We start from the raw sequence: 15,628 nt of genomic DNA, 5'->3' as shown, positions 1-15,628 counted from the left end.
AGGTTTTCTATGGGGTTGAGATCTGGAGACTGGCTAGGCCATTCCAGGACCTTGAAATGCTTCTTATGAAGCCACTCCTTTGTTGCCCGGGCGGTGTGTTTGGGATCATTGTCATGCTGAAAGACCCAGCCACGTTTCATCTTCAATGCCCTTGCTGATGGAAGGAGGTTTGCACTCAAAATCTCACGATACATGGCCCCATTCATTCTTTCATGTACACGGATCAGTCGTCCTGTTCCCTTTGCAGATAAACAGCCCCAAAGCATGATGTTGCCACCCTCATGCTTCACAGTAGGTATGGTGTTCTTTGGTTGCAACTCAGCATTCTCTCTCCTCCAAACACGACGAGTTGTGTTTCTACCAAACAGTTCTACTTTGGTTTCATCTGACCATATGACATTCTCCCAATCCGCTTCTGGATCATCCAAATATTCTCTAGCATATTTCAGATGGGCCAGGACATGTACTGGCTTAAGTAGGGGGACACGTCTGGCACTGCAGGATCTGAGTCCCTGGCGGCGTAGTGTGCTACTGATGGTAGCCTTTGTTACGTTGGTCCCAGCTCTCTGCAGGTCATTCACTAGGTCCCCCCGTGTGGTTCTGGGATGTTTGCTCACTGTTCTTGTGATCATTTTGACCCCATGGGGTGAGATCTTGCGTGGATCCCCAGATCGAGGGAGATTATCAGTGGTCTTGTATGTCTTCCATTTTCTAATTATTGCTCCCACAGTTGATTTCTTTACACCAAGCTGCTTGCCTATTGCAGATTCAGTCTTTCCAGCCTGGTGCAGGTCTACAATTTTGTTTCTGGTGTCCTTCGACAGCTCTTTGGTCTTCACCATAGTGGAGTTTGGAGTGTGACTGTTTGAGGTTGTGGACAGGTGTCTTTTATACTGATAACAAGTTCAAACAGGTGCCATTAATACAGGTAATGAGTGGAGGACAGAGGAGCCTCTTAAAGAAGAAGATACAGGTCTGTGATAGCCAGAAATCTTGCTTGTTTGTAGGTGACCAAATACTTATTTTCCACCATAATATGCAAATAAATTATTTCCAAATCAGACAATGTGATTGTCTGGATTTGTTTCCACATTTTGTCTCTCATAGTTGAGGTATACCTATGATGAAAATTACAGGCCTCTCTCATCTTCTTAAGTGGGAGAACTTGCACAATTGGTGGCTGACTAAATACTTTCTTGCCCCACTGTAGCTGTGTGGGGGCCTCTGCTCTGAGATTTAATCTTGTCATGTAAGCTGACATCATAGGCTTTGCACCTGTTATACCTGAGTTATAATTTAGGCATATAGCTAGCATCAGGTATGAGGTCTCATTGTACATTTAGCTGGCATAATAGACTACAGTGATCATGTAACAAATCAGAGGTCCGTCTTCCGCATATAGCTTCAATTAATTGGCTTTGAGTGTCATATATCTGACCTGAGGTTTAATTTGCCATGTAGCTGGCATGAGAAAGATATGACTATTTACCAGATCAAATATTGCTGGCATGAGGGGGCCAAAGGGCCACATATGTGATTTGGTATCTCATTTGGGATATTTTGGACATAAGTTGGATTCAGGGGCATGCATATGCTCATTAGGGTATACAGCTGGCATAAAGGGGGCTGCAGGGGCATGCATATGAGTTGATGTCTCATTCGGGTATACAGCTGGCATAAAGGGGGCTGCAGGGGCATGCATATAAGTTGATGTCTCATTCGGGTATACAGCTGGCATAAAGGGGGATGCCAACCAGCCTGTATTTTGATGATGTGACTGGTATTTTTAAGGATCAGGTCAATGAAGATAACAAAAAATAAATATAAAAAACACCTTGTTATGGTCAAAATTCTTCTAATTGTGTAAAATGTTAATTTCAATATATTATGCTAATTTATGCTAATTACCAAGACAGATGTCAAATTTAGCAGGGGCACATATATGATCTATGGTCTCAGTTGCTTGTATAGCTGGCACATGTGACTATATCTTGTGAGTAAATATGTATTTTGATTTATATATCAATATTTAATCTTGTACCATTATTATATTAGTTTATTTCTATTTATTTACTACTTTTCTACTGCACACATGGGGGCATATTTATCAAGCTCCAAATGGAGCTTGATGCCCCTTGTTTCCAGTTCACAAGAACTGCTGGTGCAATGATAAATGCCGACAGTGTATGCTGTCTGCTTTTATCAATGTGCGGCGGGCATGATACGCTACTTTGTATCATGTCCGCTTGCACATACCCCATGAGGTGCAGCTTTTAGATGTTACAGAGGGAATAAGTCTGATTTTGAAGAGGGTATTTTAGTTACCAGACAAAAGGTTATTGGTTTATAGGATGCTGCTTTCAGGGATCATTTAATATTTTAAAGGCCACAAAATAGTTCCATGGCTAAAATAGTTTTGTAAAGATGAGGCAAGATTACATATGCGGCGTCACCCGCAAAAGCTGGCGACGCCAGTTTTTACGTGGTTTTGGTATCACATATACGGCGCTGCATATAAATGCCTGATTTGAACAGCCAATAGGATTTCAGTAGCTCTCATCCTATTGGCTGATTTGAACTTGAAGAATCAAATCAGCCAATAGGAATGTAAGGGACGCCATATTTAAACGCATACCTTGAATTCACTATTCAGTGTACGACGTCGATCGTACGAAGAGGATCCTCCACGCTCTATGACTCCGCGGTTGCCGGTCCTGCTCCACCAGGGGCGTATTATGGCCTAGGCACACGAGGCTGGTGCCTAGGGCGGCAGTATTGGAGGGGCGGCAAGGTGTGCGTCACGTGTACATTTTTTCAACAGAGCACACATGCTATACAAAAGTGTGCACAGGCCAGGAGAAATTTATTTATTTATTTATTTTTACATAGTGGTGGTTCGTGGACTAGCAAATGCTAGTTATTTTCAGTGGATCATGGGAGTTATTACAGGGAGAGAGCGCGCGCAGGTTATGTAGTGCTGACAGGAGAATGCGCGCTAGAAGCAGTAATGTCAGGGCACTGTCTAAGCAGGGCTAGTAGCAGTTAGTGCACGGAGACAGCCAGTGATGCTAATGGTACTAAACAAGTAAGTCCCCTGCTGCCCCCCTTCTCACTGACTACATGAAGACTGACTCTTCACTTGTCGCCTGGCTTAGACAGTGCCCTCTGCCCTGACTGGTCATCTGATTTTAGTGCAGCACGGCCTGTGGTCCTGCCTTTGGAGCCATAGTACAGTTTGCTCATATGCCCCACCCACATTCTTCACATTGCTGGGGATCGATCTGTCAAGCATGGTGCTGTTCCTCCTGCTGTGCCTGCTGTAGAGCTGTGCATGTGGCTGGGTATGTTTACTGCAAGGTAATGCCATATACGTTATTGTACATGCAAGCACCATGTACTGTTTCTGCATAGCTGGAATATGGTGTCTGCATATAAAATAATGAAGAAATAGAACTCAGGTACTTTTAATTTCTTGTAAAATGCAAAATAATTATGTGAAACCTGCATGCAAAATTTTGATAGATGTTAAAAACAATTATGTATAATCTGAGGCACAGTTTTATACTGCCAGGGGCAGAGGCTGGCACATTATTGTCAAAGTTAGGAAAAGCCACTTATGTATATTTTTATATATTATTTTGCATAATGTTATTCTTCACTGGTGTTTTATCTATATATCTATTTATCTATCTATATATATTTATATTATATATTTTTTATTTATATTTATGTGTGTGTGTTGTAAGCCTTGCTGAGCTTTTACTTTGGAAATGCTATGAAAAATAAAAAAATAATATGTTATACCCCGAGCAAATAATATTATAACTAAAAATGGCCTTAAATTGTGTGTGTGTGGGGGGGGGGGTGGCAGCAGAATTTTGAGTGCCTAGGGCAGCACAAAACCTAAATACGCCACTGTGCTCTAAGCTCAGCTCTGCTCCGCGCTGGCTTGGTCCTGGATGAAGAAGGAAGTGGTCCCCGATTGGAAGGGTCGGCCGCTTGGGAGAAGATTTCACCGCCTGGAACAGGACCTTCTCCGCCGGACTTTGTGGGTTAGAGTTAGGATTTTTTTAAATTTTTTGGACGGGGGGGTTTAGATAAGGGTTTTAATGGGCAATCGTAAAAGAACTACTAAGGGCTTATTTTGATACTTATATATTATATACTGTGTGTATTTTAAGATCTGGGTAGTGAATTTTTATTATACTATTTATGAGAATTGTATTCCAAAGAGGGTGTTAGCGCCAATTAGCTTGTGTGTGCAATCGTAAAAGAGCTGAATGCCCTTTTAAAGGCAATGCCCATACAAATGCCCCTTGCGGGGCAATGGGTAGTTTAGGATTTTTTAGTGTTAGTTATTTTGGGGCCTTTGGTGGGTTTTTCTATTGGTATTTTAGCATTAGATTAGGCAGTGTTTTTATTTTGGGGTGGGGCTTTTTTATTTTCATTGGGATTAGGTTTTTAATTTTTTTATGTTGGATAATTTTGTTTATTTTTTTCTGTAATGTTAATTGTAATTTGGGGTTAATTTAGTGGGGGCTAGGTTAGGGGGCTTAGTAATTAAATTAGTTATTTGCGTTGTGGGGGTTTGGCGGATTAGGGGTTAATGGTTAATTAGGGTACTTGCGTTGTGGGGGTATAGCGGATTAGTGGTTAATAATTTTATTAGGATTATTGCGTTGTGTGGGTTTGGTGGTTTAGGGGATAATAGTTTTATTAGGGTTATTGCGTTGTGTGGGTTTGGCGGATTAGGGGTGAATAGATTTATAAGGTTTGTTGCGATGTGGGTTAATGGCGGATTAGCAGTTAATAGTTTTAATAGGTATGTTGCGATGTGGGTTAATGGCGGATTAGGGGTTAATACATTTATTAGGTAGCTTGCGATGTTCGGGGTTCTGCGGATTTAGGGGTTAATACTTTTACTAGGTAGATTGCGATGTGGGTGAATGGCGGATTAGGGGTTAATAGTTTAATTAGGCATATTGCATTGTGGGGGGTTGTTGGTTTAGGGGTTAATACATTTATTATTAGTTGCGATGTGGGGGGATTGTGGATATAGTGGTTTTACGTGTCAGGTTTATTTTTGGGAGGCGGGTTAGACTTTTTTTTTTCTTTTTCTTAGGCACCGGCAGTTTCTAAAGTGCCGTAAGTCACTGGCAACTCCAGAGATGTGTATTTACGCACATTTCTGGACATCGCTAGTTTATCCGATTTACGGCACTTTATGAACTGCCGGCGCTATATAAGTGATACCACGATGTGCGAGATTAAATTACGGGCGGCACACATTTCAGCAGTTACGCTGAAGCTTGCGCCGCATATGTAATCTCGCCCCATGATCCTAAAACATGATATAACCAATTTGTTAAACAAAATCTGTCCCTGTCCCAATGAGCACCAGTGCTCAGGGATTCATTATTAAGTAGATGCTTACAATTGTGTAATATAGCTGCGTTTAAACTGTGCTTGAACATATGATTATTTGTGTAAGGCACAAACCCAGCACAGGTGCAATAGTCACAGCAGATTTCTAACCTAATTTCTCTTAAGCAACATGTAACAACTAAATTGCTTGCATTCCCAGGTGAGAATGGAGCCAAAATCAAGGTGACAAATCACTGCCACAGCATAAATTGCTCAACTTTGTTATGTCTGCACTGAGCTAAATTGGCCAAGCTAACACTGAACTTGCAATTTACACATTAAAGAGGTTTCTCTCTGCTTTGATATGCTGCTGGCATGTTTTAAAGGTACAGCAGTTGCCTTGAAACAGACCTAAATAAACCCCTAGGCTTATTTGAAAAATACAGTTCTCTGAATTGTAATAAAATTATATTATTACAGGAATGTTTCTTGGTAACACTAACTATGGTGTCAATTCTAATCTTGTCAAGTGTGTTTATTGGCTGTTTTTCAGCTCCAAGTATATCTTTCTTTCATGTAATTAGCAAGAGTCCATTAGCTAGTGACGTATGGGATATACATTCCTACCAGGAGGGGCAAAGTTTCCCAAACCTCAAAATGCCTATAAATACACCCCTCACCACACCCACAAATCAGTTTTACAAACTTTGCCTCCTATGGAGGTGGTGAAGTAAGTTTGTGCTAGATTCTACGTTGATATGCGCTCCGCAGCAGGTTGGAGCCCGGTTTTCCTCTCAGCGTGCAGTGAATGTCAGAGGGATGTGAGGAGAGTATTGCCTATTTGAATTCAATGATCTCCTTCTACGGGGTCTAGTTCATAGGTTCTCTGTTATCGGTCGTAGAGATTCATCTCTTACCTCCCTTTTCAGATCGACGATATACTCTTATTTATATACCATTACCTCTGCTGATTTTCGTTTCAGTACTGGTTTGGCTTTCTACAACATGTAGATGAGTGTCCTGGGGTAAGTAAATCTTATTTTCTGTGACACTCTAAGCTATGGTTGGGCACTTTTTTATAAAGTTCTAAATATATGTATTCAAACATTTATTTGCCTTGACTCAGGATGTTCAACATTCCTTATTTCAGACAGTCAGTTTCATATTTGGGATAATGCATATGAATAAATCATTTTTTTCTTACCTTAAAAATTTGACTTTTTCTCTGTGGGCTGTTAGGCTCGCGGGGGCTGAAAATGCTTCATTTTATTGCGTCATTCTTGGCGCGGACTTTTTTGGCGCAAATTTTTTTTTTCTGTTTCCGGCGTCATACGTGTCGCCGGAAGTTGCGTCATTTTTGACGTTCTTTTGCGCCAAAAGTGTCGGCGTTCCGGATGTGGCGTCATTTTTGGCACCAAAAGCATTTAGGCGCCAAATAATGTGGGCGTCATTTTTGTCGCTAAAAAAAATATGGGCGTCACTATTGTCTCCACATTATTTAAGTCTCATTTTTTTTTATTGCTTCTGGTTGCTAGAAGCTTGTTCACTGGCATTTTTTTCCCATTCCTGAAACTGTCATTTAAGGAATTTGATCAATTTTGCTTTATATGTTGTTGTTTTTTCTATTACATATTGCAAGATGTCCCACGTTGAAACTTAGTCAGAAGATACTTCTGGAAAATCGATGCCTGGGGCTGGAGCTACCAAAGCTAAGTGTATCTACTGTAAACTTATGGTATCTGTTCCTCCAGCTGTTGTTTGTACTGTTTTGTCATGACAAACTGTTAATGCAGATAATATTTCCTTTAATACTGTTACATTACCTGTTGCTGTTCTGTCAACATCTAATACTCAGAGTGTTCCTGATAACATAAGAGATTTTGTTTCTAAATCCATTAAAAAGGCTATGTCTGTTATTCCTCCTTCTAGTAAACGTAAAAAGTCTTTTAAAATTTCTCATTTTTCACATGAATTTTTAAATGAACATCATCATTCTGATTCTGATAATGGTTCTTCTGGTTCAGAGGATTCTGTCTCAGTGGTTGATGCTGATAAATCTTCATATTTATTTAAAATGAAATGTATTCGTTCTTTACTTAAAGAAGTCCTAATTGCATTAGAAATTGAGGATTCTGGTCCTCTTGATACTAAATCTAAACGTTTAGATAAGGTTTTTAAATCTCCTGTAGTTATTCCAGAAGTTTTTCCTGTCCCTAGTGCTATTTCTGAAGTAATTTCCAGGGAATGGAATAATTTGGGTAATTCATTTACTCCTTCTAAACGTTTTAAGCAATTATATCCTGTGCCATCTGACAGATTAGAGTTTTGGGACAAAATCCCTAAAGTTGATGGGGCTGTCTCTACTCTTGTTAAGCGTACTACTATTCCAACGGCAGATGGTACTTCCTTAAGGATCCTTTAGATAGGAAAATTGAATCCTTTCTAAGAAAAGCTTACTTGTGTTCAGGTAATCTTCTTAGACCTGCTATATCTTTAGCGGATGTTGCTGCAGCTTCATCTTTTGGTTAGAAGCTTTAGCGCAACAAGTAACAGATCATAATTCTCATAGCATTTTTATTCTTCAACATGCTAATAATTTTATTTGTAATGCCATCTTTGATATCATTAGAGTTGATGTCAGGTATATGTCTCTAGCTATTTTAGCTAGAAGAGCTTTATGGCTTAAGACTTAGAATGCTGTTATGTCTTCTAAGTCTACTCTGCTTTCCCTTTCTTTCCAGGGTAATAATCGTTTTCGTTCCTTTTGTCACCACAAGGAACAAAAACCTGATCCTTCATCCTCAGGAGCGGTATCAGTTTGGGAACCATCTCCAGTCTGGAATAAATCCAAGCCTTTTAGAAAATCAAAGCCAGCTCCTAAGTCCATATGAAGGTGCGGCCCTCATTCCAGCTCAGCTGGTAGGGGGCAGATTACGTTTTTTCTAAGAAATTTGGATCAATTCCGTTCACAATCTTTGGATTCAGAACATTGTTTCAGAAGGGTACAGAATTGGCTTCAAGATAAGGCCTCCTGCATAGAGATGTTTTCTTTCCCGTGTACCAGTAAACCCAGCGAAGGCTCAAGCATTTCTGAAATGTGTTTCAGATCTAGAGTTGACTGGAGTAATTTTGCCAGTTCCAGTTCTGGAACAGGGACTGGGGTTTTATTCAAATCTCTTCATTGTACCAAAGAAGGAAAATTCCTTCAGACCAGTTCTGGATCTAAAAATATTGAATTCGTTATGTAAGGATACCAACATTCAAAATGGTAACTGTAAGGACTATCCTGCCTTTTGTTCAACAAGGGCATTATATGTCTACTATAGATTTACAGGATGCATATCTGCATATTCCGATTCATCCAGATCACTATCAGTTTCTGAGATTCTCTTTCCTAGTCAAGCATTACCAGTTTGTGGCTCTGCCGTTTGGCCTAGCTACAGCTCCAAGAATTTTTACGAAGGTTCTCGGTGCCCTTCTGTCTGTAATCAGAGAACAGGGTATTGTGGTATTCCTTATTTGGACGATATCTTGGTACTTGCTCAGTCTTCACATTTAGCAGAATCTCATTCGAATCGACTTGTGTTGTTTCTTCAACATCATGGTTGGAGGATCAATTTACCAAAAAGTTCATTGATTCCTCAGACTTAGGTAACCTTTTTAGGTTTTCAGATAGATTCAGTATCCATGACTCTATCTTTGATAGACATGAGACGTCTAAAGTTGATATCAGCTTGTCGAAACCTTCAGTCACAATCTTTCCCTTCGGTAGCCTTATGCATGGAAATTCTAGGTCTTATGACTGCGGCATCGGACGCGATCCCCTTTGCTCGTTTTTCATGCGGCCTCTTCAGCTCTGTATGCTGAACCAGTGGTGCAGGGATTACACAAAGATATCTCAATTAATATCTTTAAAACCGATTGTACAACACTCTCTGACGTGGTGGACAGATCACCATCGTTTAGTTCAGGGGGATTCTTTTGTTCTTCCGACCTGGACTGTAATTTCAACAGATGCAAGTCCTACAGGTTGGGGAGCTGTGTGGGGGTCTCTGACAGCACAAGGGGTTTGGGAATCTCAGGAGGTGAGATTACCGATCAATATTTTGGAACTCCGTGCAATTTTCAGAGCTCTTCAGTCTTGGCCTCTTCTAAAGAGAGAATCGTTCATTTGTTTTCAGACAGACAATGTCACAACTGTGGCATACATCAATCATCAAGGAGGGACTCACAGTCCTCTGGCTATGAAAGAAGTATCTCGAATTCCGGTATGGGCAGAATCCAGCTCCTGTCTAGTTTCTGCGGTTCATATCCCAGGTATAGACAATTGGGAAGCGGATTATCTCAGTCGCCACACGTTTCATCCGGACGAATGGTCTCTTCTCCCAGAGGTATTTCTTCAGATTGTTCAAATATGGGGTCTTCCATAAATAGATCTGATGGCTTCTCATCTAAACAAGAAACTTCCCAGGTATCTGTCCAGATCCAGGGATCCTCAAGCGGAAGCAGTGGATGCGTTGTCACTTCCTTGGAAGTATCATCCTGTCTATATCTTTCCGCCTCTAGTTCTTCTTCCAAGAGTAATCTCCAAGATTCTGAAGGAATGCTCATTTGTTCTGCTGGTGGCTCCAGCATGGCCTCTCAGGTTTTTGGTATGCGGATCCTGTCCGGATGGCCTCTTGCCAACCGTGGACTCTTCCGTTAAGACCAGACCTTCTGTCACAAGGTCCTTTTTTTCCATCAGGATCTCAAATCCTTAAATTTAAAGGTATGGAGATTGAACGCTTGATTCTTAGTCAAAGAGGTTTCTCTGACTCTGTGATTAATACTATGTTACAGGCTTGTAAATCCGTATCTAGGGAGATATATTATAGAGTCTGGAAGACTTATATTTCTTGGTGTCTTTCTCATCATTTTTCCTGGCATTCTTTTAGAATTCCGAGAATTTTACAGTTTCTTCAGGATGGTTTGGATAAAGGTTTGTCTGCAAGTTCCTTGAAAAGACAAATCTCTGCTCTTTCTGTTCTTTTTCACAGAAAGATTGTTAATCTTCCTGATATTCGTTGTTTTGTACAAGCTTTGGTTCGTATAAAACCTGTCATTAAGTCAATTTCTCCTCCTTGGAGTTTGAATTTGGTTCTGGGGGCTCTTCAAGCTCCTCCGTTTGAACCTATGCATTCTTTGGACATTAAATTACTTTCTTGAAAAGTTTTGTTCCTTTTGGCCATCTCTTCTGCCAGAAGAGTTTCTGAATTATCTGCTCTTTCTTGTGAGTCTCCTTTTCTGATTTTTCATCAGGATAAGGCGGTGTTGCGAACTTCTTTTAAATTTTTACCTAAGGTTGTGAATTCTAACAACATTAGTAGAGAAATTGTGGTTCCTTCATTATGTCCTAATCCTAAGAATTCTAAGGAGAAATCATTGCTTTCTTTGGATGTAGTTAGAGCTTTGAAATATTATGTTGAAGCTACTAAGAATTTCCGAAAGACTTCTAGTCTATTTGTTATCTTTTCCGGTTCTAGGAAAGGTCAGAAGGCTTCTGCTATTTCTTTGGCATCTTGGTTGAAGTATTTAATTCATCATGCTTATGTCGAGTCGGGTAAAACTCCGCCTCAAAGGATTACAGCTCATTCTACTAGGTCAGTTTCTACTTCCTGGGCGTTTAGGAATGAAGCTTCGGTTGTTCAGATTTGCAAAGCAGCAACTTGGTCTTCTTTGCATACTTTTACTAAATTCTATCATTTTGATGTGTTTTCTTCTTCTGAAGCAGTTTTTGGTAGAAAAGTACTTCAGGCAGCTGTTTCAGTTTGATTCTTCTGCTTATAATTTTACTTAAAGAAGTCCTAATTGCATCAGAAATTGAGGATTCTGGTCCTCTTGATACTAAATCTAAACGTTTAGATAAGGTTTTTAAATCTCCTGTAGTTATTCCAGAAGTTTTTCCTGTCCCTAGTGCTATTTCTGAAGTAATTTCCAGGGAATGGAATAATTTGGGTAATTCATTTACTCCTTCTAAACGTTTTAAGCAATTATATCCTGTGCCATCTGACAGATTAGAGTTTTGGGACAAAATCCCTAAAGTTGATGGGGCTGTCTCTACTCTTGTTAAGCGTACTACTATTCCTACGGCAGATAGTACTTCCTTAAGGATCCTTTAGATAGGAAAATTGAATCCTTTCTAAGAAAAGCTTACTTGTGTTCAGGTAATCTTCTTAGACCTGCTATATCTTTAGCGGATGTTGCTGCAGCTTCATCTTTTGGTTAGAAGCTTTAGCGCAACAAGTAACAGATCATAATTCTCATAGCATTTTTATTCTTCAACATGCTAATAATTTTATTTGTAATGCCATCTTTGATATCATTAGAGTTGATGTCAGGTATATGTCTCTAGCTATTTTAGCTAGAAGAGCTTTATGGCTTAAGACTTAGAATGCTGTTATGTCTTCTAAGTCTACTCTGCTTTCCCTTTCTTTCCAGGGTAATAATCGTTTTCGTTCCTTTTGTCACCACAAGGAATAAAAACCTGATCTTTCATCCTCAGGAGCGGTATCAGTTTGGGAACCATCTCCAGTCTGGAATAAATCCAAGCCTTTTAGAAAATCAAAGCCAGCTCCTAAGTCCATATGAAGGTGCGGCCCTCATTCCAGCTCAGCTGGAAGGGGGCAGATTACGTTTTTTCTAAGAAATTTGGATCAATTCCGTTCACAATCTTTGGATTCAGAACATTGTTTCAGAAGGGTACAGAATTGGCTTCAAGATAAGGCCTCCTGCATAGAGATGTTTTCTTTCCCGTGTACCAGTAAACCCAGCGAAGGCTCAAGCATTTCTGAAATGTGTTTCAGATCTAGAGTTGACTGGAGTAATTTTGCCAGTTCCAGTTCTGGAACAGGGACTGGGGTTTTATTCAAATCTCTTCATTGTACCAAAGAAGGAAAATTCCTTCAGACCAGTTCTGGATCTAAAAATATTGAATTCGTTATGTAAGGATACCAACATTCAAAATGGTAACTGTAAGGACTATCCTGCCTTTTGTTCAACAAGGGCATTATATGTCTACTATAGATTTACAGGATGCATATCTGCATATTCCGATTCATCCAGATCACTATCAGTTTCTGAGATTTTCTTTCCTAGTCAAGCATTACCAGTTTGTGGCTCTGCCGTTTGGCTACAGCTCCAAGAATTTTTACGAAGGTTCTCGGTGCCCTTCTGTCTGTAATCAGAGAACAGGGTATTGTGGTATTCCTTATTTGGACGATATCTTGGTACTTGCTCAGTCTTCACATTTAGCAGAATCTCATTCGAATCAACTTGTGTTGTTTCTTCAACATCATGGTTGGAGGATCAATTTACCAAAAAGTTCATTGATTCCTCAGACTTAGGTAACCTTTTTAGGTTTTCAGATAGATTCAGTATCCATGACTCTATCTTTGATAGACATGAGACGTCTAAAGTTGATATCAGCTTGTCGAAACCTTCAGTCACAATCTTTCCCTTCGGTAGCCTTATGCATGGAAATTCTAGGTCTTATGACTGCGGCATCGGACGCGATCCCCTTTGCTCGTTTTTCATGCGGCCTCTTCAGCTCTGTATGCTGAACCAGTGGTGCAGGGATTACACAAAGATATCTCAATTAATATCTTTAAAACCGATTGTACGACACTCTCTGACGTGGTGGACAGATCACCATCGTTTAGTACCAGGAGGGGCAAAGTTTCCCAAACCTCAAAATGCCTATAAATACACCCCTCACCACACCCACAAATCAGTTTTACAAACTTTGCCTCCTATGGAGGTGGTGAAGTAAGTTTGTGCTAGATTCTACGTTGATATGCGCTCCGCAGCAGGTTGGAGCCCGGTTTTCCTCTCAGCGTGCAGTGAATGTCAGAGGGATGTGAGGAGAGTATTGCCTATTTGAATTCAATAATCTCCTTCTACGGGGTCTATTTCATAGGTTCTCTGTTATCGGTCGTAGAGATTCATCTCTTACCTCCCTTTTCAGATCGACGATATACTCTTATTTATATACCATTACCTCTGCTGATTTTCGTTTCAGTACTGGTTTGGCTTTCTACAACATGTAGATGAGTGTCCTGGGGTAAGTAAATCTTATTTTCTGTGACACTCTAAGCTATGGTTGGGCACTTTTTTATAAAGTTCTAAATATATGTATTCAAACATTTATTTGCCTTGACTCAGGATGTTCAACATTCCTTATTTCAGACAGTCAGTTTCATATTTGGGATAATGCATATGAATAAATCATTTTTTTCTTACCTTAAAAATTTGACTTTTTCTCTGTGGGCTGTTAGGCTCGCGGGGGCTGAAAATGCTTCATTTTATTGCGTCATTCTTGGCGCGGACTTTTTTGGCGCAAATTTTTTTTTTCTGTTTCCGGCGTCATACGTGTCGCCGGAAGTTGCGTCATTTTTGACGTTCTTTTGCGCCAAAAGTGTCGGCGTTCCGGATGTGGCGTCATTTTTGGCACCAAAAGCATTTAGGCGCCAAATAATGTGGGCGTCATTTTTGTCGCTAAAAAAAATATGGGCGTCACTATTGTCTCCACATTATTTAAGTCTCATTTTTTTTTTATTGCTTCTGGTTGCTAGAAGCTTGTTCACTGGCATTTTTTTCCCATTCCTGAAACTGTCATTTAAGGAATTTGATCAATTTTGCTTTATATGTTGTTGTTTTTTCTATTACATATTGCAAGATGTCCCACGTTGAAACTTAGTCAGAAGATACTTCTGGAAAATCGATGCCTGGGGCTGGAGCTACCAAAGCTAAGTGTATCTACTGTAAACTTATGGTATCTGTTCCTCCAGCTGTTGTTTGTACTGTTTTGTCATGACAAACTGTTAATGCAGATAATATTTCCTTTAATACTGTTACATTACCTGTTGCTGTTCTGTCAACATCTAATACTCAGAGTGTTCCTGATAACATAAGAGATTTTGTTTCTAAATCCATTAAAAAGGCTATGTCTGTTATTCCTCCTTCTAGTAAACGTAAAAAGTCTTTTAAAATTTCTCATTTTTCACATGAATTTTTAAATGAACATCATAATTCTGATTCTGATAATGGTTCTTCTGGTTCAGAGGATTCTGTCTCAGAGGTTGATGCTGATAAATCTTCATATTTATTTAAAATGAAATGTATTCGTTCTTTACTTAAAGAAGTCCTAATTGCATTAGAAATTGAGGATTCTGGTCCTCTTGATACTAAATCTAAACGTTTAGATAAGGTTTTTAAATCTCCTGTAGTTATTCCAGAAGTTTTTCCTGTCCCTAGTGCTATTTCTGAAGTAATTTCCAGGGAATGGAATAATTTGGGTAATTCATTTACTCCTTCTAAACGTTTTAAGCAATTATATCCTGTGCCATCTGACAGATTAGAGTTTTGGGACAAAATCCCTAAAGTTGATGGGGCTGTCTCTACTCTTGTTAAGCGTACTACTATTCCAACGGCAGATGGTACTTCCTTAAGGATCCTTTAGATAGTAAAATTGAATCCTTTCTAAGAAAAGCTTACTTGTGTTCAGGTAATCTTCTTAGACCTGCTATATCTTTAGCGGATGTTGCTGCAGCTTCATCTTTTGGTTAGAAGCTTTAGCGCAACAAGTAACAGATCATAATTCTCATAGCATTTTTATTCTTCAACATGCTAATAATTTTATTTGTAATGCCATCTTTGATATCATTAGAGTTGATGTCAGGTATATGTCTCTAGCTATTTTAGCTAGAAGAGCTTTATGGCTTAAGACTTAGAATGCTGTTATGTCTTCTAAGTCTACTCTGCTTTCCCTTTCTTTCCAGGGTAATAATCGTTTTCGTTCCTTTTGTCACCACAAGGAACAAAAACCTGATCCTTCATCCTCAGGAGCGGTATCAGTTTGGGAACCATCTCCAGTCTGGAATAAATCCAAGCCTTTTAGAAAATCAAAGCCAGCTCCTAAGTCCATATGAAGGTGCGGCCCTCATTCCAGCTCAGCTGGTAGGGGGCAGATTACGTTTTTTCTAAGAAATTTGGATCAATTCCGTTCACAATCTTTGGATTCAGAACATTGTTTCAGAAGGGTACAGAATTGGCTTCAAGATAAGGCCTCCTGCATAGAGATGTTTTCTTTCCCGTGTACCAGTAAACCCAGCGAAGGCTCAAGCATTTCTGAAATGTGTTTCAGATCTAGAGTTGACTGGAGTAATTTTGCCAGTTCCAGTTCTGGAACAGGGACTGGGGTTTTATTCAAATCTCTTCATTGTACCAA

At 39.7% G+C, this 15,628-nt stretch overlaps 1 long non-coding RNA gene across 1 annotated transcript in view; it reads left to right on the top strand.

Moving 5' to 3' along the window:
• The first annotated feature begins 3,277 nt into the window (after positions 1-3,277).
• The window catches only part of LOC128648287 (uncharacterized), a 53,550-nt gene continuing 41,199 nt past the window's right edge, over positions 3,278-15,628 (top strand). The window contains exon 1 of the long non-coding RNA XR_008400560.1: positions 3,278-3,341. This is a non-coding gene — a long non-coding RNA (uncharacterized LOC128648287). The remainder of the gene's footprint in view (positions 3,342-15,628) is intronic.

The sequence above is a fragment of the Bombina bombina genome, chromosome 2, assembly GCF_027579735.1.
Source record: "Bombina bombina isolate aBomBom1 chromosome 2, aBomBom1.pri, whole genome shotgun sequence".
Lineage (NCBI taxonomy): Eukaryota > Metazoa > Chordata > Amphibia > Anura > Bombinatoridae > Bombina > Bombina bombina.
The sequence above is the reverse complement of the archived record's forward strand: the minus strand, read 5'-3'. Positions and strand labels throughout refer to the sequence as shown.